Genomic DNA, 4,948 nt, shown 5'->3' with positions numbered 1-4,948 from the left:
TGTAGGTTTCCCGTGCCTTTGGCGTACCCTGGGCATACAAGCTCTTTCTGCATTGCACACGCAGACAGGTGGTTTGTTTTTTTTTTGTTTTTGGTTTTTTTTTATTATTATTATTATTTGTTTCTTATGTGTCATGGCCCTTTTTTATGTGTTATATGCCTACCCTGTGCCTTATGCTTTTCTTCTGTTTTTTGGCGGCTCTGGACGTACTGGTCCGTTAAGGTATCACTCACACACACGTACATCTTTTTATTTACTTTTTCTTACACATGTGATGACTGGGTTCCCTTGGTGCTGGGGGCCTTTAGCGTGCTGGTTTTTATGGTTGTGTGCCCCCGTGGGCTTCTTGATGCGTAGCTCCTTGCCTTCCACCTGATACCCTTTATTGGGCTTCTGCTCACTGCATTACACATTACACAATACACGTACACTTACTTTATTTTACTTTATTATTATTATTTGTTTCTTATAGGTTGTGGCCCCTTTTTTCTGTGTTGTATGCCTGCCCTGTGCCTTCTAGTCTTCTTCCGTTTTTTGGTGGCTTTGCACATACTGGTTCATTAATGTATCACACACACACACGTACTTTTTTTATTTATTTATTTATTTTTTATTTATTTTTTTATTTTATTTTATTTTATTTTATTTTATTTTGTTCTTACATATGTGATGGCTGAGTTCCCTTGGTACTGGGGGCCTTTAGCGTGCCGGTCTTTATGACTGGGTGCCCCTGTGGGCTTCTTGCTGGGTACTTCATTGATTTACCCTATGTACCCTCTATTGGGCTTCTGCTTGGCTATCTCCCATATCTGTGGGTTTTTTTTTGGTGTCGCACACACGTACACTTCTTTTATTTTTATTGTTTTTATTTGGTTCTTCTCTGTAGTGGCCCTTTCTTCTGCGTTGTATGCCTACCCTGTGCCTTGTAATCTCTTTCTGGTTTTTTTGGGCGGCTCTGGACGTACTGGTCCATTCCTGCATCACACACACACACGTACATCTTTTTACTTACTTTTTCTTACACATGTGATGGCTGGGTTCCCTTGGTGCTGGGGGCCTTTAGCGTACTGGTTTTTATGGTTGTGTGCCCCTGTGGGCTTCTTGATGCGTAGCTCCTTGCCTTCCACCTGATACCCTTTATTGGGCTTCTGCTCACTGCATTACACAATACACGTACACTTACTTTATTTTACTTTATTATTATTATTTGTTTCTTATAGGTTGTGGCCCCTTTTTTCTGTGTTGTATGCCTGCCCTATGCCTTATAGTCTTCTTTCGTTTATTTATTTTTTTTTTTATTTTTTTTTTTATTATTTTATTTTATTTTGTTCTTACATATGTGATGGCTGAGTTCCCTCAGTGCTGGGAGCCTTTAGCGTGCCGGTCTTTATGGCTGAGTGCCCCTGTGGGCTTCTTGTTGCGTAATTTATTGCCTTACACCTTATGACCCTTACAGGGCTTCTGCTCGGATATCTCCCATATTAGTGGGTTTTTGCTTCCCCTTTTTTTTATTTATTTATTTATTTATTTTTATTTATTTTTTTTTTTATTTTTTTTTTTGTGCCTACCGGCCCCTGGCTATATTACACACACACATACACTTACTTTATTTTATTATTGTTATTTGTTTCTCATGTGTAGGGGCCCCTTTTTTCTCTGTGTTGCATGCCTGCCCTGTGTCTTATCGTCCTCTTCTGGTTATGTTAAAAAAAATTTTTTTATTTTTTTTATTTTATTTTTTTCTCCACATGTCTCTATATTGTGTTTTTGCCCCTTTTTGGCATTTCTGACTCAGGGATTTTTGCCTTATCTGATTGTTACCTCTCACTCAGGTTACGGATGCATCTCCATTATGTTTTCTTGTCACCTGTATTGTTACATCGCTGTTATTTATTTGTTTTTGTTTTTTTGCCGACACGCGGGCTGCCTTCTGTTGGTTTTGTTGCTCCCCCCTATCGGAGTGTACTGCGGCGATCCTTTTTCTTCGCCTGGCAGTTCACACTGTTTTGTGGCTCTCTGACGCCTTGTCTTTGACGGCTTGTCTGAGCCTTATTCCTCTCCCGCTCTCTCCCTTTCCCCTCACCTTTCCTCTCTCTCTCTCCCTCTCTCTCTTTTTTCTTTCTTCTATTCTCTAAATGAGCCTTACCGTTCTCTCGGTTAATGCCAAGGGCCTCATAAGCGGGCATGTTTCTCTGTGAGCTTAAGTCTAGGAGGGCTGACGTTGTGATGGTTCAAGAGACACACCTTCTGAAGTCTGGTGGCCGCTGTTTTAACTTTCCGCTATATCCTACTGAATACCATGCTATGTCTGATACCAAGACGGCCGGGGTGGCTATGCTTATCCACAAGAATGTCCATTTCCAGCTCCACTCTAAGCACTCTGACCCTAAAGGTCGTTCCCTCCTACTCACGGCTGACCTCAACGGGACTTCGTTCACACTGCTCACTATTTATGCTCCTAATGACAACCAACTTTTTTTTGGAAAAAACCTTCTTGAAACTTCAAAAGGTCCGAGTGGGCCGCACAGTTGTTGGCGGGGATTTTAACCTTCCTCCTGTCCCGACGTTGGACTCCTCCGCTACCATGTCCTCCAGATATTTGAAGTCGCTTACATTGCAAGGCAACCGTTTTCACCATCTTCTTCACCGCTGTGGACTGTTTGATGCTTGGAGAGTTCTTCATCCCCTTGGAAGGGACTATACTTTTTACTCCAATCCTCACTCCAGCTACTCTCGCATCGATCTTCTTTTGGTGGATAAACTTACCTTACAGACTGTTCGCACCGCCTCCATTGGCAATATCACGTGGTCCGACCATGCGCCGGTTTGGATATCCCTTTCACACGGGGGCCTCGACCTTCCACCACCCCTTTGGCGCCTGAATGACAGCTTACTCCAGCAGTCCCCTGTCTGTGCGGAGACGGAAACTGCTTTGCTCCAGTATTTCGAATCCAACGCGACACCAGACCTGCAGCCTTCCACGCTCTGGTTGGCCCATAAAGCAGTGATCCGTGGCCACTTTCTCAGGATTGCCTCTCAACAAAAGAAGGCTCGGACGCATTCACTTTCCACTCTCACCGCCCAGCTTACGGCTCTCGAACTCACTGATAAATCTTCTTGGTCTCCTGCTACTCACGCTGAATTGCAATCATTGAAAGATGAAATTCATGCACTTAACCTTCAGCATACTGAACTTGCTTTGCGACGGCTTCATCAAACATATTACTCCAAGGGCAACAAGGCTGATACTCTGCTGGCGCGCAAGCTCCGTTTACAGTCGTCATCCTCGACGATTCACTACTTACAAACGCCAGATGCAGGTCGGATCTACAATCCTAAACATATTGCTGATCAGTTTGCGACTTACTATGAATCTCTCTACAACCTGAGGTCCCGCCCACACGTGCCGCAGCCACAAGACCAACATATTCAACGTTTCTTGGACTCTCTTCCTCTTCCCCAGCTTTCGGAAGACCATTGGGAGGATCTCACTAAGCCCCCTACAATGGATGAAGTTACTTTAACGATTGCTGCTCTCAAGTCTCATAAAGCGCCTGGACCTGACGGTCTGCCTAATTCCTATTATCAAAAGTTTAAGCATATTTTGGCTCCTCACCTCTGTGATTTATTTACTCATTTGATGGGGCCTTCCCCGCTTCCCTCGGAGATGGCTGCTGCACATATTACTACGATACCCAAGCCGGGGAAGACTCCAACTGCCTGTGCAAATTATAGGCCGATTTCCCTTTTAAATACAGACACTAAATTGTATTCTAAGATTTTGGCTGACCGCCTGAACCGTCTCCTCCCCTCTCTGATTAGTAATGACCAAGTCGGCTTTGTCCTGGGTCGCCAGTCATCGGATAATACGCGACGGATTACAAACATCATTCATCTTGCCTCCTCTCGTCGTCAACCGTGCCTTCTCCTCTCCTTAGATGCGGAGAAGGCCTTTGATAGGCTCCACTGGGGCTTCCTCATGGCCACTCTACGTGCGTTTCGTCTCCCGGAGGCCTTCATCGCAGCGATTGACCGTTTATATGTTAGTCCTCATGCGTGTGTTCGTATTGCCGGCTTCCTCTCCCGACCTTTCGACATCTCGAATGGAACTAGACAAGGCTGTCCCCTCTCGCCGTTACTTTTTGCGCTAGCCATGGAGCCTCTGGCTGTTGCGGTGCGATCGTCTCCGAATGTCAAGGGTTTTTCGTGCCATTCTGTCGAAACGAAGCTTGCCTTGTATGCTGACGACGTCCTGCTAACCATCACAGATCCGCTGCACTCTCTGCCGGCTCTGCATTCTCTCCTCGAGGAGTTTGGCACCGTTTCCTATTATAAAATCAATTGGGGCAAGTCCCAGGCTCTGAACCTTGGTTTCCCTGCGGCGGTGATTGCCCAATTATCGACGATGTTTCCGTATGACTGGAGATCCGATTACCTTACTTACCTGGGGATTCGTCTCACTAAATCTGTTCATACTTTGGCTAAAGTCAATTACCAACATATCTGGCGCACGATTAAGGACGATCTCCTTCGCTGGTCCAAATTTGAAATATCGTGGACCGGTAGGATTGTCTCCTTCAAGATGAACTCTTTACCGAAGTTGCTCTACCTGTTCCGGACGTTGCCGGTTCCTATATCGCCTACCCTCCTCCGTGAAATTCAGTCGACTGTTTCCGCGTTCATCTGGGCCGACAAGAAAGCCCGGCTCTCCATTCGTCTCCTTCAACGACCTAAAATGCTAGGAGGCTTGGGAGTCCCAGATGTTAAGAAATATTATCTGGCTGCTGCCCTCACACAGACTCTCCAGCTGTTCTCTGCTGCGGCGCGTGTGGCGTGGGTTGACCTTGAAAATGCTTTTGCTCGACCGTGGGCCCTGAGGGACTTACTTTGGCTTCCGAAGTCTGTTCGTCCACCGCTGCCACGTCTTTTACCCACCTCGAAATTGTCG

This window comes from Sceloporus occidentalis, unplaced genomic scaffold (genome assembly GCF_023333645.1).
Source record: "Sceloporus occidentalis isolate IW3139 unplaced genomic scaffold, rSceOcc1.0.p SCAF_55, whole genome shotgun sequence".
NCBI classification, from domain to species: Eukaryota; Metazoa; Chordata; class Lepidosauria; order Squamata; family Phrynosomatidae; genus Sceloporus; species Sceloporus occidentalis.
The sequence above is the reverse complement of the archived record's forward strand: the minus strand, read 5'-3'. Positions refer to the sequence as shown.